This window comes from Schistocerca americana, chromosome 8, assembly GCF_021461395.2.
Source record: "Schistocerca americana isolate TAMUIC-IGC-003095 chromosome 8, iqSchAmer2.1, whole genome shotgun sequence".
Classification (NCBI taxonomy): Eukaryota; Metazoa; Arthropoda; class Insecta; order Orthoptera; family Acrididae; genus Schistocerca; species Schistocerca americana.
In genome coordinates this window covers 94,920,413-94,947,043 of record NC_060126.1, presented here as the reverse complement: position 1 = coordinate 94,947,043, position 26,631 = coordinate 94,920,413, and the positions used below count along the sequence as shown (strand labels likewise).

At 51.7% G+C, this 26,631-nt stretch overlaps 65 non-coding genes across 65 annotated transcripts; 24 read left to right on the top strand and 41 right to left on the bottom strand.

Moving 5' to 3' along the window:
* Window positions 1–109: 109 nt before the first annotated feature.
* Trnad-guc lies at window positions 110–181 on the bottom strand. Its single transcript has one exon. It is a non-coding gene; the product is annotated as a tRNA-Asp (tRNA).
* Window positions 182–288: 107 nt separating this feature from the next.
* Trnad-guc lies at window positions 289–360 on the bottom strand. Its single transcript has one exon. It is a non-coding gene; the product is annotated as a tRNA-Asp (tRNA).
* Window positions 361–467: 107 nt separating this feature from the next.
* Trnai-uau lies at window positions 468–559 on the bottom strand. Its single transcript is given in 2 exon segments — window positions 468–503; window positions 522–559. It is a non-coding gene; the product is annotated as a tRNA-Ile (tRNA).
* A 378-nt stretch (window positions 560–937) lies between these two features.
* Trnar-acg lies at window positions 938–1,010 on the top strand. Its single transcript has one exon. It is a non-coding gene; the product is annotated as a tRNA-Arg (tRNA).
* Window positions 1,011–1,297: 287 nt separating this feature from the next.
* Window positions 1,298–1,369, top strand: Trnam-cau. The gene has a single exon. It is a non-coding gene; the product is annotated as a tRNA-Met (tRNA).
* Window positions 1,370–1,614: 245 nt separating this feature from the next.
* On the bottom strand, window positions 1,615–1,686 carry Trnad-guc. Its single transcript has one exon. It is a non-coding gene; the product is annotated as a tRNA-Asp (tRNA).
* A 107-nt stretch (window positions 1,687–1,793) lies between these two features.
* Window positions 1,794–1,865, bottom strand: Trnad-guc. Its single transcript has one exon. It is a non-coding gene; the product is annotated as a tRNA-Asp (tRNA).
* Window positions 1,866–1,972: 107 nt separating this feature from the next.
* Window positions 1,973–2,064, bottom strand: Trnai-uau. Its single transcript is given in 2 exon segments — window positions 1,973–2,008; window positions 2,027–2,064. It is a non-coding gene; the product is annotated as a tRNA-Ile (tRNA).
* Window positions 2,065–2,442: 378 nt separating this feature from the next.
* Window positions 2,443–2,515, top strand: Trnar-acg. Its single transcript has one exon. It is a non-coding gene; the product is annotated as a tRNA-Arg (tRNA).
* Window positions 2,516–9,173: 6,658 nt separating this feature from the next.
* On the bottom strand, window positions 9,174–9,245 carry Trnad-guc. Its single transcript has one exon. It is a non-coding gene; the product is annotated as a tRNA-Asp (tRNA).
* A 107-nt stretch (window positions 9,246–9,352) lies between these two features.
* Trnad-guc lies at window positions 9,353–9,424 on the bottom strand. Its single transcript has one exon. It is a non-coding gene; the product is annotated as a tRNA-Asp (tRNA).
* A 107-nt stretch (window positions 9,425–9,531) lies between these two features.
* Window positions 9,532–9,623, bottom strand: Trnai-uau. The gene is given in 2 exon segments: window positions 9,532–9,567; window positions 9,586–9,623. It is a non-coding gene; the product is annotated as a tRNA-Ile (tRNA).
* Window positions 9,624–10,001: 378 nt separating this feature from the next.
* Window positions 10,002–10,074, top strand: Trnar-acg. Its single transcript has one exon. It is a non-coding gene; the product is annotated as a tRNA-Arg (tRNA).
* Window positions 10,075–10,361: 287 nt separating this feature from the next.
* Window positions 10,362–10,433, top strand: Trnam-cau. Its single transcript has one exon. It is a non-coding gene; the product is annotated as a tRNA-Met (tRNA).
* A 245-nt stretch (window positions 10,434–10,678) lies between these two features.
* Window positions 10,679–10,750, bottom strand: Trnad-guc. The gene has a single exon. It is a non-coding gene; the product is annotated as a tRNA-Asp (tRNA).
* Window positions 10,751–10,857: 107 nt separating this feature from the next.
* On the bottom strand, window positions 10,858–10,929 carry Trnad-guc. Its single transcript has one exon. It is a non-coding gene; the product is annotated as a tRNA-Asp (tRNA).
* A 107-nt stretch (window positions 10,930–11,036) lies between these two features.
* Trnai-uau lies at window positions 11,037–11,128 on the bottom strand. Its single transcript is given in 2 exon segments — window positions 11,037–11,072; window positions 11,091–11,128. It is a non-coding gene; the product is annotated as a tRNA-Ile (tRNA).
* A 378-nt stretch (window positions 11,129–11,506) lies between these two features.
* Window positions 11,507–11,579, top strand: Trnar-acg. The gene has a single exon. It is a non-coding gene; the product is annotated as a tRNA-Arg (tRNA).
* A 604-nt stretch (window positions 11,580–12,183) lies between these two features.
* Window positions 12,184–12,255, bottom strand: Trnad-guc. The gene has a single exon. It is a non-coding gene; the product is annotated as a tRNA-Asp (tRNA).
* Window positions 12,256–12,362: 107 nt separating this feature from the next.
* Trnad-guc lies at window positions 12,363–12,434 on the bottom strand. Its single transcript has one exon. It is a non-coding gene; the product is annotated as a tRNA-Asp (tRNA).
* A 107-nt stretch (window positions 12,435–12,541) lies between these two features.
* On the bottom strand, window positions 12,542–12,633 carry Trnai-uau. The gene is given in 2 exon segments: window positions 12,542–12,577; window positions 12,596–12,633. It is a non-coding gene; the product is annotated as a tRNA-Ile (tRNA).
* Window positions 12,634–13,011: 378 nt separating this feature from the next.
* Window positions 13,012–13,084, top strand: Trnar-acg. The gene has a single exon. It is a non-coding gene; the product is annotated as a tRNA-Arg (tRNA).
* Window positions 13,085–13,371: 287 nt separating this feature from the next.
* Window positions 13,372–13,443, top strand: Trnam-cau. The gene has a single exon. It is a non-coding gene; the product is annotated as a tRNA-Met (tRNA).
* A 245-nt stretch (window positions 13,444–13,688) lies between these two features.
* Trnad-guc lies at window positions 13,689–13,760 on the bottom strand. Its single transcript has one exon. It is a non-coding gene; the product is annotated as a tRNA-Asp (tRNA).
* A 107-nt stretch (window positions 13,761–13,867) lies between these two features.
* Trnad-guc lies at window positions 13,868–13,939 on the bottom strand. The gene has a single exon. It is a non-coding gene; the product is annotated as a tRNA-Asp (tRNA).
* Window positions 13,940–14,046: 107 nt separating this feature from the next.
* On the bottom strand, window positions 14,047–14,138 carry Trnai-uau. The gene is given in 2 exon segments: window positions 14,047–14,082; window positions 14,101–14,138. It is a non-coding gene; the product is annotated as a tRNA-Ile (tRNA).
* A 378-nt stretch (window positions 14,139–14,516) lies between these two features.
* Trnar-acg lies at window positions 14,517–14,589 on the top strand. The gene has a single exon. It is a non-coding gene; the product is annotated as a tRNA-Arg (tRNA).
* A 287-nt stretch (window positions 14,590–14,876) lies between these two features.
* Trnam-cau lies at window positions 14,877–14,948 on the top strand. The gene has a single exon. It is a non-coding gene; the product is annotated as a tRNA-Met (tRNA).
* A 245-nt stretch (window positions 14,949–15,193) lies between these two features.
* Window positions 15,194–15,265, bottom strand: Trnad-guc. The gene has a single exon. It is a non-coding gene; the product is annotated as a tRNA-Asp (tRNA).
* A 107-nt stretch (window positions 15,266–15,372) lies between these two features.
* Trnad-guc lies at window positions 15,373–15,444 on the bottom strand. The gene has a single exon. It is a non-coding gene; the product is annotated as a tRNA-Asp (tRNA).
* Window positions 15,445–15,551: 107 nt separating this feature from the next.
* On the bottom strand, window positions 15,552–15,643 carry Trnai-uau. Its single transcript is given in 2 exon segments — window positions 15,552–15,587; window positions 15,606–15,643. It is a non-coding gene; the product is annotated as a tRNA-Ile (tRNA).
* Window positions 15,644–16,021: 378 nt separating this feature from the next.
* Trnar-acg lies at window positions 16,022–16,094 on the top strand. The gene has a single exon. It is a non-coding gene; the product is annotated as a tRNA-Arg (tRNA).
* Window positions 16,095–16,381: 287 nt separating this feature from the next.
* On the top strand, window positions 16,382–16,453 carry Trnam-cau. Its single transcript has one exon. It is a non-coding gene; the product is annotated as a tRNA-Met (tRNA).
* A 245-nt stretch (window positions 16,454–16,698) lies between these two features.
* Trnad-guc lies at window positions 16,699–16,770 on the bottom strand. The gene has a single exon. It is a non-coding gene; the product is annotated as a tRNA-Asp (tRNA).
* Window positions 16,771–16,877: 107 nt separating this feature from the next.
* Trnad-guc lies at window positions 16,878–16,949 on the bottom strand. The gene has a single exon. It is a non-coding gene; the product is annotated as a tRNA-Asp (tRNA).
* Window positions 16,950–17,056: 107 nt separating this feature from the next.
* Window positions 17,057–17,148, bottom strand: Trnai-uau. The gene is given in 2 exon segments: window positions 17,057–17,092; window positions 17,111–17,148. It is a non-coding gene; the product is annotated as a tRNA-Ile (tRNA).
* Window positions 17,149–17,526: 378 nt separating this feature from the next.
* Window positions 17,527–17,599, top strand: Trnar-acg. The gene has a single exon. It is a non-coding gene; the product is annotated as a tRNA-Arg (tRNA).
* A 287-nt stretch (window positions 17,600–17,886) lies between these two features.
* Window positions 17,887–17,958, top strand: Trnam-cau. The gene has a single exon. It is a non-coding gene; the product is annotated as a tRNA-Met (tRNA).
* Window positions 17,959–18,203: 245 nt separating this feature from the next.
* Window positions 18,204–18,275, bottom strand: Trnad-guc. The gene has a single exon. It is a non-coding gene; the product is annotated as a tRNA-Asp (tRNA).
* A 107-nt stretch (window positions 18,276–18,382) lies between these two features.
* On the bottom strand, window positions 18,383–18,454 carry Trnad-guc. The gene has a single exon. It is a non-coding gene; the product is annotated as a tRNA-Asp (tRNA).
* A 107-nt stretch (window positions 18,455–18,561) lies between these two features.
* Trnai-uau lies at window positions 18,562–18,653 on the bottom strand. The gene is given in 2 exon segments: window positions 18,562–18,597; window positions 18,616–18,653. It is a non-coding gene; the product is annotated as a tRNA-Ile (tRNA).
* Window positions 18,654–19,031: 378 nt separating this feature from the next.
* On the top strand, window positions 19,032–19,104 carry Trnar-acg. The gene has a single exon. It is a non-coding gene; the product is annotated as a tRNA-Arg (tRNA).
* Window positions 19,105–19,391: 287 nt separating this feature from the next.
* Trnam-cau lies at window positions 19,392–19,463 on the top strand. The gene has a single exon. It is a non-coding gene; the product is annotated as a tRNA-Met (tRNA).
* A 245-nt stretch (window positions 19,464–19,708) lies between these two features.
* Trnad-guc lies at window positions 19,709–19,780 on the bottom strand. The gene has a single exon. It is a non-coding gene; the product is annotated as a tRNA-Asp (tRNA).
* A 107-nt stretch (window positions 19,781–19,887) lies between these two features.
* On the bottom strand, window positions 19,888–19,959 carry Trnad-guc. The gene has a single exon. It is a non-coding gene; the product is annotated as a tRNA-Asp (tRNA).
* A 107-nt stretch (window positions 19,960–20,066) lies between these two features.
* Window positions 20,067–20,158, bottom strand: Trnai-uau. Its single transcript is given in 2 exon segments — window positions 20,067–20,102; window positions 20,121–20,158. It is a non-coding gene; the product is annotated as a tRNA-Ile (tRNA).
* Window positions 20,159–20,536: 378 nt separating this feature from the next.
* Trnar-acg lies at window positions 20,537–20,609 on the top strand. The gene has a single exon. It is a non-coding gene; the product is annotated as a tRNA-Arg (tRNA).
* Window positions 20,610–20,896: 287 nt separating this feature from the next.
* Trnam-cau lies at window positions 20,897–20,968 on the top strand. The gene has a single exon. It is a non-coding gene; the product is annotated as a tRNA-Met (tRNA).
* Window positions 20,969–21,213: 245 nt separating this feature from the next.
* On the bottom strand, window positions 21,214–21,285 carry Trnad-guc. Its single transcript has one exon. It is a non-coding gene; the product is annotated as a tRNA-Asp (tRNA).
* A 107-nt stretch (window positions 21,286–21,392) lies between these two features.
* Trnad-guc lies at window positions 21,393–21,464 on the bottom strand. The gene has a single exon. It is a non-coding gene; the product is annotated as a tRNA-Asp (tRNA).
* Window positions 21,465–21,571: 107 nt separating this feature from the next.
* On the bottom strand, window positions 21,572–21,663 carry Trnai-uau. The gene is given in 2 exon segments: window positions 21,572–21,607; window positions 21,626–21,663. It is a non-coding gene; the product is annotated as a tRNA-Ile (tRNA).
* A 378-nt stretch (window positions 21,664–22,041) lies between these two features.
* On the top strand, window positions 22,042–22,114 carry Trnar-acg. Its single transcript has one exon. It is a non-coding gene; the product is annotated as a tRNA-Arg (tRNA).
* Window positions 22,115–22,401: 287 nt separating this feature from the next.
* On the top strand, window positions 22,402–22,473 carry Trnam-cau. The gene has a single exon. It is a non-coding gene; the product is annotated as a tRNA-Met (tRNA).
* Window positions 22,474–22,718: 245 nt separating this feature from the next.
* Trnad-guc lies at window positions 22,719–22,790 on the bottom strand. Its single transcript has one exon. It is a non-coding gene; the product is annotated as a tRNA-Asp (tRNA).
* Window positions 22,791–22,897: 107 nt separating this feature from the next.
* On the bottom strand, window positions 22,898–22,969 carry Trnad-guc. The gene has a single exon. It is a non-coding gene; the product is annotated as a tRNA-Asp (tRNA).
* A 107-nt stretch (window positions 22,970–23,076) lies between these two features.
* Trnai-uau lies at window positions 23,077–23,168 on the bottom strand. The gene is given in 2 exon segments: window positions 23,077–23,112; window positions 23,131–23,168. It is a non-coding gene; the product is annotated as a tRNA-Ile (tRNA).
* Window positions 23,169–23,547: 379 nt separating this feature from the next.
* Trnar-acg lies at window positions 23,548–23,620 on the top strand. The gene has a single exon. It is a non-coding gene; the product is annotated as a tRNA-Arg (tRNA).
* A 288-nt stretch (window positions 23,621–23,908) lies between these two features.
* Window positions 23,909–23,980, top strand: Trnam-cau. Its single transcript has one exon. It is a non-coding gene; the product is annotated as a tRNA-Met (tRNA).
* Window positions 23,981–24,225: 245 nt separating this feature from the next.
* On the bottom strand, window positions 24,226–24,297 carry Trnad-guc. The gene has a single exon. It is a non-coding gene; the product is annotated as a tRNA-Asp (tRNA).
* A 288-nt stretch (window positions 24,298–24,585) lies between these two features.
* Trnai-uau lies at window positions 24,586–24,677 on the bottom strand. Its single transcript is given in 2 exon segments — window positions 24,586–24,621; window positions 24,640–24,677. It is a non-coding gene; the product is annotated as a tRNA-Ile (tRNA).
* A 378-nt stretch (window positions 24,678–25,055) lies between these two features.
* On the top strand, window positions 25,056–25,128 carry Trnar-acg. The gene has a single exon. It is a non-coding gene; the product is annotated as a tRNA-Arg (tRNA).
* Window positions 25,129–25,416: 288 nt separating this feature from the next.
* On the top strand, window positions 25,417–25,488 carry Trnay-aua. Its single transcript has one exon. It is a non-coding gene; the product is annotated as a tRNA-Tyr (tRNA).
* Window positions 25,489–25,733: 245 nt separating this feature from the next.
* Trnad-guc lies at window positions 25,734–25,805 on the bottom strand. The gene has a single exon. It is a non-coding gene; the product is annotated as a tRNA-Asp (tRNA).
* A 107-nt stretch (window positions 25,806–25,912) lies between these two features.
* On the bottom strand, window positions 25,913–25,984 carry Trnad-guc. Its single transcript has one exon. It is a non-coding gene; the product is annotated as a tRNA-Asp (tRNA).
* A 107-nt stretch (window positions 25,985–26,091) lies between these two features.
* Trnai-uau lies at window positions 26,092–26,183 on the bottom strand. The gene is given in 2 exon segments: window positions 26,092–26,127; window positions 26,146–26,183. It is a non-coding gene; the product is annotated as a tRNA-Ile (tRNA).
* Between the last annotated feature and the right edge of the window lie 448 nt (window positions 26,184–26,631).

Here is a 26,631-nt window from a genome sequence, read left to right as displayed (position 1 = left end):
AGCATTTTTTAAGATTTCGCGCCAACTACACTCCACGATCGCAAAGTTAATGCTCTTACGACCCCCATACGGGCAACACTCGAACAGGTTTGTGAGATAAAAATCGCACCTCCCCGGCGGGGAATCGAACCCCGGTCTCCCGCGTGACAGGCGGGGATACTAACCACTATACTACCGAGGATGCGCTGTAGGCAGTTGCCCTGGTGCGAGAGATATGGTGCTAGTAGCCGCAAACGTCCTACACTAAGTTCGGCGAGTGATAGAGCAGCAATTAAAAATCGGATGTGCCTCCCCGGCGGGGAATCGAACCCCGGTCTCCCGCGTGACAGGCGGGGATACTAACCACTATACTAACGAGGAAGACGCAGCTAGCGTCTCGAATGCACAATTATGTTACTCAAATAGCTGATACATCTCAAACCTAGCCTCCTGTTGCTGTCAGAGACAGCTGCTATGAAATAAAAGTATGCCCCAGGTGAGGCTCGAACTCACAACCCCCGCATTGCTCACGGCTACTGCCTTATAAGTACCGTGCGCTAACCAATTGCGCCACTGGGGCTACAACACGGCGCTCTCAGTTAGCGGTATTCACTTTGCTGCAAACCTGTGGTGGCCACAGAAACATACGATCGCCACCTGATGCCATACTGCGACTTTGGCACCTGACTACCAATGCTTCGTGCTATTCTTGTTTCATATGCTACGCTTACATGCATATCAACCGGCTCTCGTCGTCGAGAAAACGCGGGAAAACGCGCGCCTTGCCTTCTGCTACCTGTCGAACAGCGAGAGCAGATGCGTGGCAAGCTCTAAGCTCTGCAGGCGCACTGCGGCCACGCAGCTGCACGAAAGGTACCTTCCTTGGGAGCTTGCTCAGCCATGGAGAACACGTTTCTTAGCGAATTGCACTTGTCTCGTAGAAAGAAGTGCTGCCATTGGCCCTGTGGCGCAACGGATAACGCGTCTGACTACGGATCAGAAGATTCCAGGTTCGAATCCTGGCAGGGTCAGCATTTTGTTAGTTGCCGACGCGTAGCTGGGCAGTGGATTTCGTATGTCGCCGCATCGTGGAGTGCTTTGTTGCTCCTGTGCATCTCGCAGCTGCATGTCGAGTCGATCGTGGTAAATATCGCTGCCTGCAAGCGTCAGCGTAGCGTCAGTCGAGCAAAGTCGAGACAAGTCAAGCTGAGAGCTGTAGGAGATGATACGCAATTAAATACAGGCGTGTGAAAGCGACGCAGACAACACTTTCCAAGTGTCCCACGTCACGTGGCGAAGAGCGGGCGCAAGCCTAGCCAGCAGAGTGGCGCAGTGGAAGCGTGCTGGGCCCATAACCCAGAGGTCCGTGGATCGAAACCACGCTCTGCTAAAATTATTTATTTTGCGGACTGCGTCGAGCTCGATTATTACGCCCACAGCGTGGGCTGGGGTGCTTTGACTCAGCGTTAACAGCAAACCCCGTAATTCTGAAGTGTGAAGAATGCGAGAACCACTTCCTAAGATGTAGCATTTTTTAAGATTTCGCGCCAACTACACTCCACGATCGCAAAGTTAATGCTCTTACGACCCCCATACGGGCAACACTCGAACAGGTTTGTGAGATAAAAATCGCACCTCCCCGGCGGGGAATCGAACCCCGGTCTCCCGCGTGACAGGCGGGGATACTAACCACTATACTACCGAGGATGCGCTGTAGGCAGTTGCCCTTGTGCGAGAGATATGGTGCTAGTAGCCGCAAACGTCCTACACTAAGTTCGGCGAGTGATAGAGCAGCAATTAAAAATCGGATGTGCCTCCCCGGCGGGGAATCGAACCCCGGTCTCCCGCGTGACAGGCGGGGATACTAACCACTATACTACCGAGGAAGACGCAGCTAGCGTCTCGAATGCACAATTATGTTACTCAAATAGCTGATACATCTCAAACCTAGCCTCCTGTTGCTGTCAGAGACAGCTGCTATGAAATAAAAGTATGCCCCAGGTGAGGCTCGAACTCACAACCCCGGCATTGCTCACGGCTACTGCCTTATAAGTACCGTGCGCTAACCAATTGCGCCACTGGGGCTACAACACGGCGCTCTCAGTTAGCGGTATTCACTTTGCTGCAAACCAGTGGTGGCCACAGAAACATACGATCGCCACCTGATGCCATACTGCGACTTTGGCACCTGACTACCAATGCTTCGTGCTATTCTTGTTTCATATGCTACGCTTACATGCATATCAACCGGCTCTCGTCGTCGAGAAAACGCGGGAAAACGCGCGCCTTGCCTTCTGCTACCTGTCGAACAGCGAGAGCAGATGCGTGGCAAGCTCTAAGCTCTGCAGGCGCACTGCGGCCACGCAGCTGCACGAAAGGTACCTTCCTTGGGAGCTTGCTCAGCCATGGAGAACACGTTTCTTAGCGAATTGCACTTGTCTCGTAGAAAGAAGTGCTGCCATTGGCCCTGTGGCGCAACGGATAACGCGTCTGACTACGTATCAGAAGATTCCAGGTTCGAATCCTGGCAGGGTCAGCATTTTGTTAGTTGCCGACGCGTAGCTGGGCAGTGGATTTCGTATGTCGCCGCATCGTGGAGTGCTTTGTTGCTCCTGTGCATCTCGCAGCTGCATGTCGAGTCGATCGTGGTAAATATCGCTGCCTGCAAGCGTCAGCGTAGCGTCAGTCGAGCAAAGTCGAGACAAGTCAAGCTGAGAGCTGTAGGAGATGATACGCAATTAAATACAGGCGTGTGAAAGCGACGCAGACAACACTTTCCAAGTGTCCCACGTCACGTGGCGAAGAGCGGGCGCAAGCCTAGCCAGCAGAGTGGCGCAGTGGAAGCGTGCTGGGCCCATAACCCAGAGGTTCAGTTCCGCCGCGGCCGCGGCCGTGTGCAGACGTGCGGTGGTGGTCGCTTCGCCTGTGCTTAAGAGCGCACGCAGCTGTTGGTACTGTAAGTACTACTTCACGAAAGTGATGGAGGATGAGTTGAGACGTTACACGCTACGATTTGGATTTCCGTATGGATATGCTCGACCACAGGTTCACGAACTTATTGACTGGTTTTACGATCGATTAGGACTGCGAGATGACGAAGTTCTTGGGTTTTCGTATGATTTTCTTGCGAACGCTGTTTATGTAAAATTGATTAGTGACGATCCTTGCGTTCGTATTATGACCCTCACGGAAGGCACTGCGGATTTTGTGAATTCTAAAGGCGAAATTTGTAAAGTATCTGTTAGTCATGCTGGACTAGGGCTACGAACCGTCCGTATATTTAATCTGCCTTTCGAAGTTAGCTTCGATAGAATTCGGCAAGCTTTGTCTCCCTACGGTAATGTCTTGCAAATTCATGCCGAGCAATGGAGGGGTTACAAACATTTCAATGTTGATAACGGCGTTCGGAATGCGAAAATTGATTTAACGAAGCACATCCCGTCCAACATTTTGGTGCAGGGTTTTCGAGCGCTGGTGATGTACGAAGGACAACCGCGAACTTGTGTAATATGTGGTTCTACCGACCATTTAAAATCTGCTTGTCCCCGTGTCCGGGCGGGTCGCCGAGGAATGCAACATCGTCTTACACCTCTCGATGGGCACGATGGCAATCGGTTGTCTTACGCGCGGACATTGATGGAGTCGCCTACGACACAACAGACGCTCCACCAACCGGCTGCGGTGACCCCAGACGCCGGCGCGGTCATTGTCAACAACTCTGCGGCAACCCCCGAATGTCCCGTTCGTAGTGATGTCACCGATATCGACAGCCACGCTGCACACCTGCAGGTTTCCCCGACTGTCGGCCTTCGTGCCGACCATGCCGGACCGACTCCCGTCCCTACTCCAACTACGTCCGTCGAGCTGAAACAGTTGTCGGATGGTGGCGACAGGTCGCGCGTTTCTTGCCCCCCTGACGTTGCGCCCCCCACGCCCCTCCCTCTAGGCAGTGACCTATCTGAGGAAGGGTCTACACACAGCCTCTTGACGGACGTCAAAACCGTTTCTGACGCCGACGCACCTCCCCCAAGAACTGGGAAATCTAAGCGGTCGGCACGGAAGCAGAGTGCGGAGGAGATCCGCACTCTGGAAAAGAAACTGCAGCGCACAATAAAGCAGATCCGAAAAGACGGCAGTGAACGCGGCGGCACAGATGACATGGGTTCCGTCGCGCGCCACGTGGGGGAGGCCGATATGGAGATGCATGTCGACCGTCCGAGTCCTGAGCTGATGGATACTGGCCATCAGCATACGCCAGCCGAGAAGTCTTGGGCAGACGAAAGTGAATAACACGGACCCTTTCTATCCCCACCATGCAAGATTATAAACTAGCCACAGTTAATTTGAATAGGATCGCATCCGATGTCAAACTTAAATGCTTGACCGACTATCTATATGCCGCCGATATAGATATAGTTTTCTTCCAAGAAGTTGTGTCCCCCAAGGTTGGAGAAATACCTGGGTATGATGCCATATTAAATCTTGGCACTGAGGCGGGCACTGCGATTTTATTCAAAGCTGGCATCGCTTACCAACCTACAGCGATTTTAGAAACGGGACGCGGCATTGCCGCCCAATTACAGGATTTGCTTCTCCTGAACGTGTACGCCCCGACAGGGTCCGCTGGCAGAAGGGACAGAAGTGAATTTTTTAGGGCTGAAGTTGTGACCTTATTGCCGAACGTTCGACTGAAGATCATCCTGGGTGGGGATTTCAACTGCGTTTTACGCAACGAAGATCAAAGTCCGAATTTTAATTTTTGTCCCGAGCTCCTAACGTTAACAGATGGTCTGCATTTACAAGATAGTTGGTGTCACCTTCGACCACACACGATGGGCTATACCTATGTGAGCGCTGCTTCTTCTAGCCGTCTGGATAGGTTTTATGTTTCTCAAGATCTTTTACATACCATTCGTGATTGTGAACTATGGCCGCTCAGTTTTAGTGACCACTCCGCATACCATCTAACGATTCGGCATGTGCGGCAGAAGACATTTTTGGGACGCGGCACGTGGCAGCTGAATGTCTCGCTGCTCGATGAAGCGGATTTACGGCGTTGCCTCGTTGACACCTGGCAGCAGTGCCTCCAGAGGCAAGCTCGGTATAGGGAGCGCGTTCTTTGGTGGACGGAGTTTGTTAAGCCGCGGATTAAGAAATGTATTTGCCAGTTTGCCAGGACCAGGGCTTATTGGAGGAAACGGTCTCTAGAATTTTATTTCCTCGGTTTACGCCAGCTGTACAGCGATCCATCTGCTTTGTCCGACAACCTGATCCGCATCAAGCGTATCAAAGCCAAAATTACTGCTTTGGTTCGTGAAGCACTTGTTGGCACTCGGGTCCGATCGCGCTCTTCTGATGACGTCTCCCACGAGTCTGCATCGTTATTCCATCTCATACGGGAAACCAAACGTGGTAAACAAAAAATTATTGCTCATCTGAAGGATGCTGGCGGGAATCTGTACAATGAACAGGGTGCTATCAAGACGCATGTCTTCAATTATTTTCGACAACATTATTCCGAGTCAGATACCGATCTATCGGCGGGGGATGATTTTTTAAACGACATCGCCTCCACAGTGGATCAGGATGATAACGCTGCTCTCTTGGCCAATGTCACCAATTCTGAAGTAAAGTCCATCCTTGCGTGCGCTGCCAAGAACAAAGCTGCCGGCTTAGACGGCTTGCCGGTCGAATTTTATTCACGGTTCTGGGATGTGATCGGCGACGAATTGACCGCCATGTATAACGAACTGTTATCGCATGCTGCCTTCCCCCCGCAGTTCACGGAAGGAATGGTTGTCCTGGTTCCTAAAACATCCAATCCGACTATGTTAAATGACTTTCGGCCAATTACGTTGCTTAACTCTGATTTCAAGATCTTGACTAGGATTATAAACACCAGGCTTAAAGTACTTCTTGGCAAAGTACTTGGCCCTTATCAGACGGGTGCAGTCAGTGGTCGGTCGATGTTGAATGCCTTGTGTGTATATCGCGACCTGACTTATTTAACTTGGATTACCAACACTGATTTGGCGTTATTGTTTCTCGACTTCGATAAGGCGTTTGACAGAATTAATCACGGTTTTTTATTGCGCACAATGAGTCAAATGGGATTCAACCAACGTTTTCGACAGCTTATTCAGAAATGTATCTGCGGAACGTCTTCACGCGTGAAGGTTAACGGCCAGTTAACCGCCCCCGTGCCCATACGACAAGCAGTGCGACAAGGGTGCCCCCTTTCTATGACGTTATTCTCGATCGCTATAGAGCCACTTCTTAAAAAGTTTTACGTAACTTTACACGGGTTGCAAACGTTAAACACCAAAACGGTCTGCCACGCCTATGCCGACGATATCAGTGTGCTTATTACTAACACCGAAGAGCTGGGGTCAGTTCGTCGGATTGTCCATCAGTACTCTGTCGCTTGTGGCGCTAGACTTAATGAGCGAAAGTCCAAAATCATGCCGTTAGGTCGCAACCCCAATTCCATCGATATTTCTTGGTTGGACAGGACCGAAGACCTGCGGCATCTAGGCCTGGTTATATCACCGAACCCCCACGCCATGCTCCACGTGAATTGGGAACGCAAGCTTACCATCTTACGTGCGGTGATCAAAGAACATAATATGCGGTCTTTAGACCGGATGCAGAGGGCACAGTTTCTTAATAGTTACGTTTTCAGTAAGCTCTATCACACTGCCGCTGTTTTACCAATCCCGACAGCCATTGCGAAAAAAATTTTAGCACTTGCTTGCTGGTATGTCTGGAGAGGGAACATCTTTAAAGTTTCCTTTAAAGCTACCTCGTTACTTCGTTCCCGAGGTGGCTTAGGCGTCAAAGACGTTGAATCCCAATGTGTGGCGACTTTTTTAACTCGTACTTCCCGCATACTACACGGCAACCCAAATAGTCTCACTGCACGGCTTTTCAACACCTTACGTCCAAAGGATTTGTCTGCGCCAACGTCTGTGGGACACATTCATCCTGAGCTTGGCTATATCCGGCGGTATTATGTGGAGCTCAGCTATGTTCAGGACAACCCGCATCCGTTCAACACGGCGGCGACCTATCTTGCTCTTACTAAACGGCAGCTGGATAACCCAATTGAGAAGAAATATTTAGGCAAAAACTGGAGAAATGTCTGGAAGAACATTAGTTTTCCGCTCCTTCGCTCCAGAGTTCGAGCTGTTTGGTATGACGCTGTCAATGAGGTGATTCCCACTGGAGAGAAATTGCACAAAATCAAGCTGCGGCCCACCCCGTTTTGTGAGAAGTGTAACCTAGTGGAAACGCTGCCGCATCTCTTCCACTGCAGGGATCAAACACAAATATGGCAGTGGACACGAAAGAAACTCGCTGTCATTAATAGGACGTCGGATACTTCCATTCAACTTCAAGACGCGCTCCAACCAGACTGGCAGCTTTATCCTCAATCTAAGAATAATAGTTATGTCTGGCTCATGGGCCAGTTCGTCTATTACATGCTTGTACATACAACGCCAACGCTACACGATTATCAGATGTACCTCATCGAAGAGTATTATGCGATTAAGAAATTGCGACAGTATAAAGACCAGTTTCAAAATTTTCTCACTATTGCTTTAAGTGATGGAAGACTTTAAGTTTACAGATCCATTGGACGGAGTTTTCTTTTCTTTTTTTTTTTCACTACTTTGTTATATTGTTTGTTTCCATGGATTTGGTCTGCTCCGCACCATCAGATGCGGGTGACTTGCATCATGGGTCTCACGACGGTACAGAGTGCACTGCACTCGGCCTCGAACATTTAATTGTATTTGGGAGTTCCTTTTCATTTTCAAATGACAGCACTTTACTTTTGGTTCCGCAGGGCGTCACCCAGAAGAGGCACCTCATTTGTTTATTTTCATTTCGCATTATCTTTCATCAAAGCTGCACGACGATTTGGTACGAACCAGGAGTTCCAGCGGCTTCTATTCCTCCTATCAAGAGGCTTTACAATACGGGAAATGGTTGTTTGGCATGTCCCTGCTCTTGGTGTCACCACGTTACCAGCGCTCATCTTCCAACGCATGGCATGCTCAGGGTTTTGAGAAGCAACAATACACAATCAACCATCGGGAAACCGAATGCACAATACTCATCAACGACATGGCCACTGGGACAATTATTCTACGTGAAGACCAACTTTGAGTATCTGCTGTGCTGGATTCATGGTGTGCTGCGTAATCCACAAACCAGACATGGATTTCTTTTTATCATTCTGTTTATATCTATAAAAATAATGGAACACACATGACGCCACATCGCAAATTAAACAAAATATAATAATGAATACATAACAATAAAGTCAAATCACAAAACCATGCAATTGGGTGCAGGGTATGGCGGTGACATCGTGGCCAGGCCTCCGGATTGCGACCCCTGCCCACCTTGCCGCCGGCTGCCTAGCACTCACGTGCATAAAAAAAAAAAAAAAAAAAATGAAAAAAAAACTAAAAAAAAAAGAATTAAAAATGAAGTGGCTAGGATACCTGGCTTTCACCCAGGAGGCCCGTAAAAAAAAAAAAAAAAAAAATTAAAAAAACCCATAAAAAAAAAAAAAAAAAAAAAAAGTGGCGCAATTGGTTAGCGCACGGTACTTATAAGGCAGTAGCCGTGAGCAATGCCGGGGTTAAAAAATCTTCTAAAAAAAAAAAAAAAAAAGTGGCGCAATTGGTTAGCGCACGGTACTTATAAGGCAGTAGCCGTGAGCAATGCCGGGGTTGTGAGTTCGAGCCTCACCTGGGGCATACTTTTATTTCGTAGCAGCTGCGAAAAAAAAAAAAAAAAAAAAAAAAAAAAAAAAAAAAAAAAAAAAAAGTCGTAGAGCATTCGACTAAAAAATAAAAAAAAAAACAAAAAAAAAAAAAAAAAAAAAAAAAAAAAAAAAAAAAAAAGAGGTCCGTGGATCGAAACCACGCTCTGCTAAAATTATTTATTTTGCGGACTGCGTCGAGCTCGATTATTACGCCCACAGCGTGGGCTGGGGTGCTTTGACTCAGCGTTAACAGCAAACCCCGTAATTCTGAAGTGTGAAGAATGCGAGAACCACTTCCTAAGATGTAGCATTTTTTAAGATTTCGCGCCAACTACACTCCACGATCGCAAAGTTAATGCTCTTACGACCCCCATACGGGCAACACTCGAACAGGTTTGTGAGATAAAAATCGCACCTCCCCGGCGGGGAATCGAACCCCGGTCTCCCGCGTGACAGGCGGGGATACTAACCACTATACTACCGAGGATGCGCTGTAGGCAGGTGCCCTTGTGCGAGAGATATGGTGCTAGTAGCCGCAAACGTCCTACACTAAGTTCGGCGAGTGATAGAGCAGCAATTAAAAATCGGATGTGCCTCCCCGGCGGGGAATCGAACCCCGGTCTCCCGCGTGACAGGCGGGGATACTAACCACTATACTACCGAGGAAGACGCAGCTAGCGTCTCGAATGCACAATTATGTTACTCAAATAGCTGATACATCTCAAACCTAGCCTCCTGTTGCTGTCAGAGACAGCTGCTATGAAATAAAAGTATGCCTCAGGTGAGGCTCGAACTCACAACCCCGGCATTGCTCACGGCTACTGCCTTATAAGTACCGTGCGCTAACCAATTGCGCCACTGGGGCTACAACACGGCGCTCTCAGTTAGCGGTATTCACTTTGCTGCAAACCAGTGGTGGCCACAGAAACATACGATCGCCACCTGATGCCATACTGCGACTTTGGCACCTGACTACCAATGCTTCGTGCTATTCTTGTTTCATATGCTACGCTTACATGCATATCAACCGGCTCTCGTCGTCGAGAAAACGCGGGAAAACGCGCGCCTTGCCTTCTGCTACCTGTCGAACAGCGAGAGCAGATGCGTGGCAAGCTCTAAGCTCTGCAGGCGCACTGCGGCCACGCAGCTGCACGAAAGGTACCTTCCTTGGGAGCTTGCTCAGCCATGGAGAACACGTTTCTTAGCGAATTGCACTTGTCTCGTAGAAAGAAGTGCTGCCATTGGCCCTGTGGCGCAACGGATAACGCGTCTGACTACGGATCAGAAGATTCCAGGTTCGAATCCTGGCAGGGTCAGCATTTTGTTAGTTGCCGACGCGTAGCTGGGCAGTGGATTTCGTATGTCGCCGCATCGTGGAGTGCTTTGTTGCTCCTGTGCATCTCGCAGCTGCATGTCGAGTCGATCGTGGTAAATATCGCTGCCTGCAAGCGTCAGCGTAGCGTCAGTCGAGCAAAGTCGAGACAAGTCAAGCTGAGAGCTGTAGGAGATGATACGCAATTAAATACAGGCGTGTGAAAGCGACGCAGACAACACTTTCCAAGTGTCCCACGTCACGTGGCGAAGAGCGGGCGCAAGCCTAGCCAGCAGAGTGGCGCAGTGGAAGCGTGCTGGGCCCATAACCCAGAGGTCCGTGGATCGAAACCACGCTCTGCTAAAATTATTTATTTTGCGGACTGCGTCGAGCTCGATTATTACGCCCACAGCGTGGGCTGGGGTGCTTTGACTCAGCGTTAACAGCAAACCCCGTAATTCTGAAGTGTGAAGAATGCGAGAACCACTTCCTAAGATGTAGCATTTTTTAAGATTTCGCGCCAACTACACTCCACGATCGCAAAGTTAATGCTCTTACGACCCCCATACGGGCAACACTCGAACAGGTTTGTGAGATAAAAATCGCACCTCCCCGGCGGGGAATCGAACCCCGGTCTCCCGCGTGACAGGCGGGGATACTAACCACTATACTACCGAGGATGCGCTGTAGGCAGTTGCCCTTGTGCGAGAGATATGGTGCTAGTAGCCGCAAACGTCCTACACTAAGTTCGGCGAGTGATAGAGCAGCAATTAAAAATCGGATGTGCCTCCCCGGCGGGGAATCGAACCCCGGTCTCCCGCGTGACAGGCGGGGATACTAACCACTATACTACCGAGGAAGACGCAGCTAGCGTCTCGAATGCACAATTATGTTACTCAAATAGCTGATACATCTCAAACCTAGCCTCCTGTTGCTGTCAGAGACAGCTGCTATGAAATAAAAGTATGCCCCAGGTGAGGCTCGAACTCACAACCCCGGCATTGCTCACGGCTACTGCCTTATAAGTACCGTGCGCTAACCAATTGCGCCACTGGGGCTACAACACGGCGCTCTCAGTTAGCGGTATTCACTTTGCTGCAAACCAGTGGTGGCCACAGAAACATACGATCGCCACCTGATGCCATACTGCGACTTTGGCACCTGACTACCAATGCTTCGTGCTATTCTTGTTTCATATGCTACGCTTACATGCATATCAACCGGCTCTCGTCGTCGAGAAAACGCGGGAAAACGCGCGCCTTGCCTTCTGCTACCTGTCGAACAGCGAGAGCAGATGCGTGGCAAGCTCTAAGCTCTGCAGGCGCACTGCGGCCACGCAGCTGCACGAAAGGTACCTTCCTTGGGAGCTTGCTCAGCCATGGAGAACACGTTTCTTAGCGAATTGCACTTGTCTCGTAGAAAGAAGTGCTGCCATTGGCCCTGTGGCGCAACGGATAACGCGTCTGACTACGTATCAGAAGATTCCAGGTTCGAATCCTGGCAGGGTCAGCATTTTGTTAGTTGCCGACGCGTAGCTGGGCAGTGGATTTCGTATGTCGCCGCATCGTGGAGTGCTTTGTTGCTCCTGTGCATCTCGCAGCTGCATGTCGAGTCGATCGTGGTAAATATCGCTGCCTGCAAGCGTCAGCGTAGCGTCAGTCGAGCAAAGTCGAGACAAGTCAAGCTGAGAGCTGTAGGAGATGATACGCAATTAAATACAGGCGTGTGAAAGCGACGCAGACAACACTTTCCAAGTGTCCCACATCACGTGGCGAAGAGCGGGCGCAAGCCTAGCCAGCAGAGTGGCGCAGTGGAAGCGTGCTGAGCCCATAACCCAGAGGTCCGTGGATCGAAACCACGCTCTGCTAAAATTATTTATTTTGCGGACTGCGTCGAGCTCGATTATTACGCCCACAGCGTGGGCTGGGGTGCTTTGACTCAGCGTTAACAGCAAACCCCGTAATTCTGAAGTGTGAAGAATGCGAGAACCACTTCCTAAGATGTAGCATTTTTTAAGATTTCGCGCCAACTACACTCCACGATCGCAAAGTTAATGCTCTTACGACCCCCATACGGGCAACACTCGAACAGGTTTGTGAGATAAAAATCGCACCTCCCCGGCGGGGAATCGAACCCCGGTCTCCCGCGTGACAGGCGGGGATACTAACCACTATACTACCGAGGATGCGCTGTAGGCAGTTGCCCTTGTGCGAGAGATATGGTGCTAGTAGCCGCAAACGTCCTACACTAAGTTCGGCGAGTGATAGAGCAGCAATTAAAAATCGGATGTGCCTCCCCGGCGGGGAATCGAACCCCGGTCTCCCGCGTGACAGGCGGGGATACTAACCACTATACTACCGAGGAAGACGCAGCTAGCGTCTCGAATGCACAATTATGTTACTCAAATAGCTGATACATCTCAAACCTAGCCTCCTGTTGCTGTCAGAGACAGCTGCTATGAAATAAAAGTATGCCCCAGGTGAGGCTCGAACTCACAACCCCGGCATTGCTCACGGCTACTGCCTTATAAGTACCGTGCGCTAACCAATTGCGCCACTGGGGCTACAACACGGCGCTCTCAGTTAGCGGTATTCACTTTGCTGCAAACCAGTGGTGGCCACAGAAACATACGATCGCCACCTGATGCCATACTGCGACTTTGGCACCTGACTACCAATGCTTCGTGCTATTCTTGTTTCATATGCTACGCTTACATGCATATCAACCGGCTCTCGTCGTCGAGAAAACGCGGGAAAACGCGCGCCTTGCCTTCTGCTACCTGTCGAACAGCGAGAGCAGATGCGTGGCAAGCTCTAAGCTCTGCAGGCGCACTGCGGCCACGCAGCTGCACGAAAGGTACCTTCCTTGGGAGCTTGCTCAGCCATGGAGAACACGTTTCTTAGCGAATTGCACTTGTCTCGTAGAAAGAAGTGCTGCCATTGGCCCTGTGGCGCAACGGATAACGCGTCTGACTACGTATCAGAAGATTCCAGGTTCGAATCCTGGCAGGGTCAGCATTTTGTTAGTTGCCGACGCGTAGCTGGGCAGTGGATTTCGTATGTCGCCGCATCGTGGAGTGCTTTGTTGCTCCTGTGCATCTCGCAGCTGCATGTCGAGTCGATCGTGGTAAATATCGCTGCCTGCAAGCGTCAGCGTAGCGTCAGTCGAGCAAAGTCGAGACAAGTCAAGCTGAGAGCTGTAGGAGATGATACGCAATTAAATACAGGCGTGTGAAAGCGACGCAGACAACACTTTCCAAGTGTCCCACGTCACGTGGCGAAGAGCGGGCGCAAGCCTAGCCAGCAGAGTGGCGCAGTGGAAGCGTGCTGGGCCCATAACCCAGAGGTCCGTGGATCGAAACCACGCTCTGCTAAAATTATTTATTTTGCGGACTGCGTCGAGCTCGATTATTACGCCCACAGCGTGGGCTGGGGTGCTTTGACTCAGCGTTAACAGCAAACCCCGTAATTCTGAAGTGTGAAGAATGCGAGAACCACTTCCTAAGATGTAGCATTTTTTAAGATTTCGCGCCAACTACACTCCACGATCGCAAAGTTAATGCTCTTACGACCCCCATACGGGCAACACTCGAACAGGTTTGTGAGATAAAAATCGCACCTCCCCGGCGGGGAATCGAACCCCGGTCTCCCGCGTGACAGGCGGGGATACTAACCACTATACTACCGAGGATGCGCTGTAGGCAGTTGCCCTTGTGCGAGAGATATGGTGCTAGTAGCCGCAAACGTCCTACACTAAGTTCGGCGAGTGATAGAGCAGCAATTAAAAATCGGATGTGCCTCCCCGGCGGGGAATCGAACCCCGGTCTCCCGCGTGACAGGCGGGGATACTAACCACTATACTACCGAGGAAGACGCAGCTAGCGTCTCGAATGCACAATTATGTTACTCAAATAGCTGATACATCTCAAACCTAGCCTCCTGTTGCTGTCAGAGACAGCTGCTATGAAATAAAAGTATGCCCCAGGTGAGGCTCGAACTCACAACCCCGGCATTGCTCACGGCTACTGCCTTATAAGTACCGTGCGCTAACCAATTGCGCCACTGGGGCTACAACACGGCGCTCTCAGTTAGCGGTATTCACTTTGCTGCAAACCAGTGGTGGCCACAGAAACATACGATCGCCACCTGATGCCATACTGCGACTTTGGCACCTGACTACCAATGCTTCGTGCTATTCTTGTTTCATATGCTACGCTTACATGCATATCAACCGGCTCTCGTCGTCGAGAAAACGCGGGAAAACGCGCGCCTTGCCTTCTGCTACCTGTCGAACAGCGAGAGCAGATGCGTGGCAAGCTCTAAGCTCTGCAGGCGCACTGCGGCCACGCAGCTGCACGAAAGGTACCTTCCTTGGGAGCTTGCTCAGCCATGGAGAACACGTTTCTTAGCGAATTGCACTTGTCTCGTAGAAAGAAGTGCTGCCATTGGCCCTGTGGCGCAACGGATAACGCGTCTGACTACGGATCAGAAGATTCCAGGTTCGAATCCTGGCAGGGTCAGCATTTTGTTAGTTGCCGACGCGTAGCTGGGCAGTGGATTTCGTATGTCGCCGCATCGTGGAGTGCTTTGTTGCTCCTGTGCATCTCGCAGCTGCATGTCGAGTCGATCGTGGTAAATATCGCTGCCTGCAAGCGTCAGCGTAGCGTCAGTCGAGCAAAGTCGAGACAAGTCAAGCTGAGAGCTGTAGGAGATGATACGCAATTAAATACAGGCGTGTGAAAGCGACGCAGACAACACTTTCCAAGTGTCCCACGTCACGTGGCGAAGAGCGGGCGCAAGCCTAGCCAGCAGAGTGGCGCAGTGGAAGCGTGCTGGGCCCATAACCCAGAGGTCCGTGGATCGAAACCACGCTCTGCTAAAATTATTTATTTTGCGGACTGCGTCGAGCTCGATTATTACGCCCACAGCGTGGGCTGGGGTGCTTTGACTCAGCGTTAACAGCAAACCCCGTAATTCTGAAGTGTGAAGAATGCGAGAACCACTTCCTAAGATGTAGCATTTTTTAAGATTTCGCGCCAACTACACTCCACGATCGCAAAGTTAATGCTCTTACGACCCCCATACGGGCAACACTCGAACAGGTTTGTGAGATAAAAATCGCACCTCCCCGGCGGGGAATCGAACCCCGGTCTCCCGCGTGACAGGCGGGGATACTAACCACTATACTACCGAGGATGCGCTGTAGGCAGTTGCCCTTGTGCGAGAGATATGGTGCTAGTAGCCGCAAACGTCCTACACTAAGTTCGGCGAGTGATAGAGCAGCAATTAAAAATCGGATGTGCCTCCCCGGCGGGGAATCGAACCCCGGTCTCCCGCGTGACAGGCGGGGATACTAACCACTATACTAACGAGGAAGACGCAGCTAGCGTCTCGAATGCACAATTATGTTACTCAAATAGCTGATACATCTCAAACCTAGCCTCCTGTTGCTGTCAGAGACAGCTGCTATGAAATAAAAGTATGCCCCAGGTGAGGCTCGAACTCACAACCCCCGCATTGCTCACGGCTACTGCCTTATAAGTACCGTGCGCTAACCAATTGCGCCACTGGGGCTACAACACGGCGCTCTCAGTTAGCGGTATTCACTTTGCTGCAAACCTGTGGTGGCCACAGAAACATACGATCGCCACCTGATGCCATACTGCGACTTTGGCACCTGACTACCAATGCTTCGTGCTATTCTTGTTTCATATGCTACGCTTACATGCATATCAACCGGCTCTCGTCGTCGAGAAAACGCGGGAAAACGCGCGCCTTGCCTTCTGCTACCTGTCGAACAGCGAGAGCAGATGCGTGGCAAGCTCTAAGCTCTGCAGGCGCACTGCGGCCACGCAGCTGCACGAAAGGTACCTTCCTTGGGAGCTTGCTCAGCCATGGAGAACACGTTTCTTAGCGAATTGCACTTGTCTCGTAGAAAGAAGTGCTGCCATTGGCCCTGTGGCGCAACGGATAACGCGTCTGACTACGGATCAGAAGATTCCAGGTTCGAATCCTGGCAGGGTCAGCATTTTGTTAGTTGCCGACGCGTAGCTGGGCAGTGGATTTCGTATGTCGCCGCATCGTGGAGTGCTTTGTTGCTCCTGTGCATCTCGCAGCTGCATGTCGAGTCGATCGTGGTAAATATCGCTGCCTGCAAGCGTCAGCGTAGCGTCAGTCGAGCAAAGTCGAGACAAGTCAAGCTGAGAGCTGTAGGAGATGATACGCAATTAAATACAGGCGTGTGAAAGCGACGCAGACAACACTTTCCAAGTGTCCCACGTCACGTGGCGAAGAGCGGGCGCAAGCCTAGCCAGCAGAGTGGCGCAGTGGAAGCGTGCTGGGCCCATAACCCAGAGGTCCGTGGATCGAAACCACGCTCTGCTAAAATTATTTATTTTGCGGACTGCGTCGAGCTCGATTATTACGCCCACAGCGTGGGCTGGGGTGCTTTGACTCAGCGTTAACAGCAAACCCCGTAATTCTGAAGTGTGAAGAATGCGAGAACCACTTCCTAAGATGTAGCATTTTTTAAGATTTCGCGCCAACTACACTCCACGATCGCAAAGTTAATGCTCTTACGACCCCCATACGGGCAACACTCGAACAGGTTTGTGAGATAAAAATCGCACCTCCCCGGCGGGGAATCGAACCCCGGTCTCCCGCGTGACAGGCGGGGATACTAACCACTATACTACCGAGGATGCGCTGTAGGCAGTTGCCCTTGTGCGAGAGATATGGTGCTAGTAGCCGCAAACGTCCTACACTAAGTTCGGCGAGTGATAGAGCAGCAATTAAAAATCGGATGTGCCTCCCCGGCGGGGAATCGAACCCCGGTCTCCCGCGTGACAGGCGGGGATACTAACCACTATACTACCGAGGAAGACGCAGCTAGCGTCTCGAATGCACAATTATGTTACTCAAATAGCTGATACATCTCAAACCTAGCCTCCTGTTGCTGTCAGAGACAGCTGCTATGAAATAAAAGTATGCCCCAGGTGAGGCTCGAACTCACAACCCCGGCATTGCTCACGGCTACTGCCTTATAAGTACCGTGCGCTAACCAATTGCGCCACTGGGGCTACAACACGGCGCTCTCAGTTAGCGGTATTCACTTTGCTGCAAACCAGTGGTGGCCACAGAAACATACGATCGCCACCTGATGCCATACTGCGACTTTGGCACCTGACTACCAATGCTTCGTGCTATTCTTGTTTCATATGCTACGCTTACATGCATATCAACCGGCTCTCGTCGTCGAGAAAACGCGGGAAAACGCGCGCCTTGCCTTCTGCTACCTGTCGAACAGCGAGAGCAGATGCGTGGCAAGCTCTAAGCTCTGCAGGCGCACTGCGGCCACGCAGCTGCACGAAAGGTACCTTCCTTGGGAGCTTGCTCAGCCATGGAGAACACGTTTCTTAGCGAATTGCACTTGTCTCGTAGAAAGAAGTGCTGCCATTGGCCCTGTGGCGCAACGGATAACGCGTCTGACTACGTATCAGAAGATTCCAGGTTCGAATCCTGGCAGGGTCAGCATTTTGTTAGTTGCCGACGCGTAGCTGGGCAGTGGATTTCGTATGTCGCCGCATCGTGGAGTGCTTTGTTGCTCCTGTGCATCTCGCAGCTGCATGTCGAGTCGATCGTGGTAAATATCGCTGCCTGCAAGCGTCAGCGTAGCGTCAGTCGAGCAAAGTCGAGACAAGTCAAGCTGAGAGCTGTAGGAGATGATACGCAATTAAATACAGGCGTGTGAAAGCGACGCAGACAACACTTTCCAAGTGTCCCACGTCACGTGGCGAAGAGCGGGCGCAAGCCTAGCCAGCAGAGTGGCGCAGTGGAAGCGTGCTGGGCCCATAACCCAGAGGTCCGTGGATCGAAACCACGCTCTGCTAAAATTATTTATTTTGCGGACTGCGTCGAGCTCGATTATTACGCCCACAGCGTGGGCTGGGGTGCTTTGACTCAGCGTTAACAGCAAACCCCGTAATTCTGAAGTGTGAAGAATGCGAGAACCACTTCCTAAGATGTAGCATTTTTTAAGATTTCGCGCCAACTACACTCCACGATCGCAAAGTTAATGCTCTTACGACCCCCATACGGGCAACACTCGAACAGGTTTGTGAGATAAAAATCGCACCTCCCCGGCGGGGAATCGAACCCCGGTCTCCCGCGTGACAGGCGGGGATACTAACCACTATACTACCGAGGATGCGCTGTAGGCAGTTGCCCTTGTGCGAGAGATATGGTGCTAGTAGCCGCAAACGTCCTACACTAAGTTCGGCGAGTGATAGAGCAGCAATTAAAAATCGGATGTGCCTCCCCGGCGGGGAATCGAACCCCGGTCTCCCGCGTGACAGGCGGGGATACTAACCACTATACTACCGAGGAAGACGCAGCTAGCGTCTCGAATGCACAATTATGTTACTCAAATAGCTGATACATCTCAAACCTAGCCTCCTGTTGCTGTCAGAGACAGCTGCTATGAAATAAAAGTATGCCCCAGGTGAGGCTCGAACTCACAACCCCGGCATTGCTCACGGCTACTGCCTTATAAGTACCGTGCGCTAACCAATTGCGCCACTGGGGCTACAACACGGCGCTCTCAGTTAGCGGTATTCACTTTGCTGCAAACCAGTGGTGGCCACAGAAACATACGATCGCCACCTGATGCCATACTGCGACTTTGGCACCTGACTACCAATGCTTCGTGCTATTCTTGTTTCATATGCTACGCTTACATGCATATCAACCGGCTCTCGTCGTCGAGAAAACGCGGGAAAACGCGCGCCTTGCCTTCTGCTACCTGTCGAACAGCGAGAGCAGATGCGTGGCAAGCTCTAAGCTCTGCAGGCGCACTGCGGCCACGCAGCTGCACGAAAGGTACCTTCCTTGGGAGCTTGCTCAGCCATGGAGAACACGTTTCTTAGCGAATTGCACTTGTCTCGTAGAAAGAAGTGCTGCCATTGGCCCTGTGGCGCAACGGATAACGCGTCTGACTACGTATCAGAAGATTCCAGGTTCGAATCCTGGCAGGGTCAGCATTTTGTTAGTTGCCGACGCGTAGCTGGGCAGTGGATTTCGTATGTCGCCGCATCGTGGAGTGCTTTGTTGCTCCTGTGCATCTCGCAGCTGCATGTCGAGTCGATCGTGGTAAATATCGCTGCCTGCAAGCGTCAGCGTAGCGTCAGTCGAGCAAAGTCGAGACAAGTCAAGCTGAGAGCTGTAGGAGATGATACGCAATTAAATACAGGCGTGTGAAAGCGACGCAGACAACACTTTCCAAGTGTCCCACGTCACGTGGCGAAGAGCGGGCGCAAGCCTAGCCAGCAGAGTGGCGCAGTGGAAGCGTGCTGGGCCCATAACCCAGAGGTCCGTGGATCGAAACCACGCTCTGCTAAAATTATTTATTTTGCGGACTGCGTCGAGCTCGATTATTACGCCCACAGCGTGGGCTGGGGTGCTTTGACTCAGCGTTAACAGCAAACCCCGTAATTCTGAAGTGTGAAGAATGCGAGAACCACTTCCTAAGATGTAGCATTTTTTAAGATTTCGCGCCAACTACACTCCACGATCGCAAAGTTAATGCTCTTACGACCCCCATACGGGCAACACTCGAACAGGTTTGTGAGATAAAAATCGCACCTCCCCGGCGGGGAATCGAACCCCGGTCTCCCGCGTGACAGGCGGGGATACTAACCACTATACTACCGAGGATGCGCTGTAGGCAGGTGCCCTTGTGCGAGAGATATGGTGCTAGTAGCCGCAAACGTCCTACACTAAGTTCGGCGAGTGATAGAGCAGCAATTAAAAATCGGATGTGCCTCCCCGGCGGGGAATCGAACCCCGGTCTCCCGCGTGACAGGCGGGGATACTAACCACTATACTACCGAGGAAGACGCAGCTAGCGTCTCGAATGCACAATTATGTTACTCAAATAGCTGATACATCTCAAACCTAGCCTCCTGTTGCTGTCAGAGACAGCTGCTATGAAATAAAAGTATGCCTCAGGTGAGGCTCGAACTCACAACCCCGGCATTGCTCACGGCTACTGCCTTATAAGTACCGTGCGCTAACCAATTGCGCCACTGGGGCTACAACACGGCGCTCTCAGTTAGCGGTATTCACTTTGCTGCAAACCAGTGGTGGCCACAGAAACATACGATCGCCACCTGATGCCATACTGCGACTTTGGCACCTGACTACCAATGCTTCGTGCTATTCTTGTTTCATATGCTACGCTTACATGCATATCAACCGGCTCTCGTCGTCGAGAAAACGCGGGAAAACGCGCGCCTTGCCTTCTGCTACCTGTCGAACAGCGAGAGCAGATGCGTGGCAAGCTCTAAGCTCTGCAGGCGCACTGCGGCCACGCAGCTGCACGAAAGGTACCTTCCTTGGGAGCTTGCTCAGCCATGGAGAACACGTTTCTTAGCGAATTGCACTTGTCTCGTAGAAAGAAGTGCTGCCATTGGCCCTGTGGCGCAACGGATAACGCGTCTGACTACGGATCAGAAGATTCCAGGTTCGAATCCTGGCAGGGTCAGCATTTTGTTAGTTGCCGACGCGTAGCTGGGCAGTGGATTTCGTATGTCGCCGCATCGTGGAGTGCTTTGTTGCTCCTGTGCATCTCGCAGCTGCATGTCGAGTCGATCGTGGTAAATATCGCTGCCTGCAAGCGTCAGCGTAGCGTCAGTCGAGCAAAGTCGAGACAAGTCAAGCTGAGAGCTGTAGGAGATGATACGCAATTAAATACAGGCGTGTGAAAGCGACGCAGACAACACTTTCCAAGTGTCCCACGTCACGTGGCGAAGAGCGGGCGCAAGCCTAGCCAGCAGAGTGGCGCAGTGGAAGCGTGCTGGGCCCATAACCCAGAGGTCCGTGGATCGAAACCACGCTCTGCTAAAATTATTTATTTTGCGGACTGCGTCGAGCTCGATTATTACGCCCACAGCGTGGGCTGGGGTGCTTTGACTCAGCGTTAACAGCAAACCCCGTAATTCTGAAGTGTGAAGAATGCGAGAACCACTTCCTAAGATGTAGCATTTTTTAAGATTTCGCGCCAACTACACTCCACGATCGCAAAGTTAATGCTCTTACGACCCCCATACGGGCAACACTCGAACAGGTTTGTGAGATAAAAATCGCACCTCCCCGGCGGGGAATCGAACCCCGGTCTCCCGCGTGACAGGCGGGGATACTAACCACTATACTACCGAGGATGCGCTGTAGGCAGTTGCCCTTGTGCGAGAGATATGGTGCTAGTAGCCGCAAACGTCCTACACTAAGTTCGGCGAGTGATAGAGCAGCAATTAAAAATCGGATGTGCCTCCCCGGCGGGGAATCGAACCCCGGTCTCCCGCGTGACAGGCGGGGATACTAACCACTATACTACCGAGGAAGACGCAGCTAGCGTCTCGAATGCACAATTATGTTACTCAAATAGCTGATACATCTCAAACCTAGCCTCCTGTTGCTGTCAGAGACAGCTGCTATGAAATAAAAGTATGCCCCAGGTGAGGCTCGAACTCACAACCCCGGCATTGCTCACGGCTACTGCCTTATAAGTACCGTGCGCTAACCAATTGCGCCACTGGGGCTACAACACGGCGCTCTCAGTTAGCGGTATTCACTTTGCTGCAAACCAGTGGTGGCCACAGAAACATACGATCGCCACCTGATGCCATACTGCGACTTTGGCACCTGACTACCAATGCTTCGTGCTATTCTTGTTTCATATGCTACGCTTACATGCATATCAACCGGCTCTCGTCGTCGAGAAAACGCGGGAAAACGCGCGCCTTGCCTTCTGCTACCTGTCGAACAGCGAGAGCAGATGCGTGGCAAGCTCTAAGCTCTGCAGGCGCACTGCGGCCACGCAGCTGCACGAAAGGTACCTTCCTTGGGAGCTTGCTCAGCCATGGAGAACACGTTTCTTAGCGAATTGCACTTGTCTCGTAGAAAGAAGTGCTGCCATTGGCCCTGTGGCGCAACGGATAACGCGTCTGACTACGTATCAGAAGATTCCAGGTTCGAATCCTGGCAGGGTCAGCATTTTGTTAGTTGCCGACGCGTAGCTGGGCAGTGGATTTCGTATGTCGCCGCATCGTGGAGTGCTTTGTTGCTCCTGTGCATCTCGCAGCTGCATGTCGAGTCGATCGTGGTAAATATCGCTGCCTGCAAGCGTCAGCGTAGCGTCAGTCGAGCAAAGTCGAGACAAGTCAAGCTGAGAGCTGTAGGAGATGATACGCAATTAAATACAGGCGTGTGAAAGCGACGCAGACAACACTTTCCAAGTGTCCCACGTCACGTGGCGAAGAGCGGGCGCAAGCCTAGCCAGCAGAGTGGCGCAGTGGAAGCGTGCTGGGCCCATAACCCAGAGGTCCGTGGATCGAAACCACGCTCTGCTAAAATTATTTATTTTGCGGACTGCGTCGAGCTCGATTATTACGCCCACAGCGTGGGCTGGGGTGCTTTGACTCAGCGTTAACAGCAAACCCCGTAATTCTGAAGTGTGAAGAATGCGAGAACCACTTCCTAAGATGTAGCATTTTTTAAGATTTCGCGCCAACTACACTCCACGATCGCAAAGTTAATGCTCTTACGACCCCCATACGGGCAACACTCGAACAGGTTTGTGAGATAAAAATCGCACCTCCCCGGCGGGGAATCGAACCCCGGTCTCCCGCGTGACAGGCGGGGATACTAACCACTATACTACCGAGGATGCGCTGTAGGCAGGTGCCCTTGTGCGAGAGATATGGTGCTAGTAGCCGCAAACGTCCTACACTAAGTTCGGCGAGTGATAGAGCAGCAATTAAAAATCGGATGTGCCTCCCCGGCGGGGAATCGAACCCCGGTCTCCCGCGTGACAGGCGGGGATACTAACCACTATACTACCGAGGAAGACGCAGCTAGCGTCTCGAATGCACAATTATGTTACTCAAATAGCTGATACATCTCAAACCTAGCCTCCTGTTGCTGTCAGAGACAGCTGCTATGAAATAAAAGTATGCCTCAGGTGAGGCTCGAACTCACAACCCCGGCATTGCTCACGGCTACTGCCTTATAAGTACCGTGCGCTAACCAATTGCGCCACTGGGGCTACAACACGGCGCTCTCAGTTAGCGGTATTCACTTTGCTGCAAACCAGTGGTGGCCACAGAAACATACGATCGCCACCTGATGCCATACTGCGACTTTGGCACCTGACTACCAATGCTTCGTGCTATTCTTGTTTCATATGCTACGCTTACATGCATATCAACCGGCTCTCGTCGTCGAGAAAACGCGGGGAAAACGCGCGCCTTGCCTTCTGCTACCTGTCGAACAGCGAGAGCAGATGCGTGGCAAGCTCTAAGCTCTGCAGGCGCACTGCGGCCACGCAGCTGCACGAAAGGTACCTTCCTTGGGAGCTTGCTCAGCCATGGAGAACACGTTTCTTAGCGAATTGCACTTGTCTCGTAGAAAGAAGTGCTGCCATTGGCCCTGTGGCGCAACGGATAACGCGTCTGACTACGGATCAGAAGATTCCAGGTTCGAATCCTGGCAGGGTCAGCATTTTGTTAGTTGCCGACGCGTAGCTGGGCAGTGGATTTCGTATGTCGCCGCATCGTGGAGTGCTTTGTTGCTCCTGTGCATCTCGCAGCTGCATGTCGAGTCGATCGTGGTAAATATCGCTGCCTGCAAGCGTCAGCGTAGCGTCAGTCGAGCAAAGTCGAGACAAGTCAAGCTGAGAGCTGTAGGAGATGATACGCAATTAAATACAGGCGTGTGGAAAGCGACGCAGACAACACTTTCCAAGTGTCCCACGTCACGTGGCGAAGAGCGGGCGCAAGCCTAGCCAGCAGAGTGGCGCAGTGGAAGCGTGCTGGGCCCATAACCCAGAGGTCCGTGGATCGAAACCACGCTCTGCTAAAATTATTTATTTTGCGGACTGCGTCGAGCTCGATTATTACGCCCACAGCGTGGGCTGGGGTGCTTTGACTCAGCGTTAACAGCAAACCCCGTAATTCTGAAGTGTGAAGAATGCGAGAACCACTTCCTAAGATGTAGCATTTTTTAAGATTTCGCGCCAACTACACTCCACGATCGCAAAGTTAATGCTCTTACGACCCCCATACGGGCAACACTCGAACAGGTTTGTGAGATAAAAATCGCACCTCCCCGGCGGGGAATCGAACCCCGGTCTCCCGCGTGACAGGCGGGGATACTAACCACTATACTACCGAGGATGCGCTGTAGGCAGTTGCCCTTGTGCGAGAGATATGGTGCTAGTAGCCGCAAACGTCCCTACACTAAGTTCGGCGAGTGATAGAGCAGCAATTAAAAATCGGATGTGCCTCCCCGGCGGGGAATCGAACCCCGGTCTCCCGCGTGACAGGCGGGGATACTAACCACTATACTAACGAGGGAAGACGCAGCTAGCGTCTCGAATGCACAATTATGTTACTCAAATAGCTGATACATCTCAAACCTAGCCTCCTGTTGCTGTCAGAGACAGCTGCTATGAAATAAAAGTATGCCCCAGGTGAGGCTCGAACTCACAACCCCCGCATTGCTCACGGCTACTGCCTTATAAGTACCGTGCGCTAACCAATTGCGCCACTGGGGCTACAACACGGCGCTCTCAGTTAGCGGTATTCACTTTGCTGCAAACCTGTGGTGGCCACAGAAACATACGATCGCCACCTGATGCCATACTGCGACTTTGGCACCTGACTACCAATGCTTCGTGCTATTCTTGTTTCATATGCTACGCTTACATGCATATCAACCGGCTCTCGTCGTCGAGAAAACGCGGGAAAACGCGCGCCTTGCCTTCTGCTACCTGTCGAACAGCGAGAGCAGATGCGTGGCAAGCTCTAAGCTCTGCAGGCGCACTGCGGCCACGCAGCTGCACGAAAGGTACCTTCCTTGGGAGCTTGCTCAGCCATGGAGAACACGTTTCTTAGCGAATTGCACTTGTCTCGTAGAAAGAAGTGCTGCCATTGGCCCTGTGGCGCAACGGATAACGCGTCTGACTACGGATCAGAAGATTCCAGGTTCGAATCCTGGCAGGGTCAGCATTTTGTTAGTTGCCGACGCGTAGCTGGGCAGTGGATTTCGTATGTCGCCGCATCGTGGAGTGCTTTGTTGCTCCTGTGCATCTCGCAGCTGCATGTCGAGTCGATCGTGGTAAATATCGCTGCCTGCAAGCGTCAGCGTAGCGTCAGTCGAGCAAAGTCGAGACAAGTCAAGCTGAGAGCTGTAGGAGATGATACGCAATTAAATACAGGCGTGTGGAAAGCGACGCAGACAACACTTTCCAAGTGTCCCACGTCACGTGGCGAAGAGCGGGCGCAAGCCTAGCCAGCAGAGTGGCGCAGTGGAAGCGTGCTGGGCCATAACCCCAGAGGTCCGTGGATCGAAACCACGCTCTGCTAAAATTATTTATTTTGCGGACTGCGTCGAGCTCGATTATTACGCCCACAGCGTGGGCTGGGGTGCTTTGACTCAGCGTTAACAGCAAACCCCGTAATTCTGAAGTGTGAAGAATGCGAGAACCACTTCCTAAGATGTAGCATTTTTTAAGATTTCGCGCCAACTACACTCCACGATCGCAAAGTTAATGCTCTTACGACCCCCATACGGGCAACACTCAAACAGGTTTGTGAGATAAAAATCGCACCTCCCCGGCGGGGAATCGAACCCCGGTCTCCCGCGTGACAGGCGGGGATACTAACCACTATACTACCGAGGATGCGCTGTAGGCAGTTGCCCTTGTGCGAGAGATATGGTGCTAGTAGCCGCAAACGTCCTACACTAAGTTCGGCGAGTGATAGAGCAGCAATTAAAAATCGGATGTGCCTCCCCGGCGGGGAATCGAACCCCGGTCTCCCGCGTGACAGGCGGGGATACTAACCACTATACTACCGAGGAAGACGCAGCTAGCGTCTCGAATGCACAATTATGTTACTCAAATAGCTGATACATCTCAAACCTAGCCTCCTGTTGCTGTCAGAGACAGCTGCTATGAAATAAAAGTATGCCCCAGGTGAGGCTCGAACTCACAACCCCGGCATTGCTCACGGCTACTGCCTTATAAGTACCGTGCGCTAACCAATTGCGCCACTGGGGCTACAACACGGCGCTCTCAGTTAGCGGTATTCACTTTGCTGCAAACCAGTGGTGGCCACAGAAACATACGATCGCCACCTGATGCCATACTGCGACTTTGGCACCTGACTACCAATGCTTCGTGCTATTCTTGTTTCATATGCTACGCTTACATGCATATCAACCGCTCTCGTCGTCGAGAAAACGCGGGAAAACGCGCGCCTTGCCTTCTGCTACCTGTCGAACAGCGAGAGCAGATGCGTGGCAAGCTCTAAGCTCTGCAGGCGCACTGCGGGCCACGCAGCTGCACGAAAGGTACCTTCCTTGGGAGCTTGCTCAGCCATGGAGAACACGTTTCTTAGCGAATTGCACTTGTCTCGTAGAAAGAAGTGCTGCCATTGGCCCTGTGGCGCAACGGATAACGCGTCTGACTACGTATCAGAAGATTCCAGGTTCGAATCCTGGCAGGG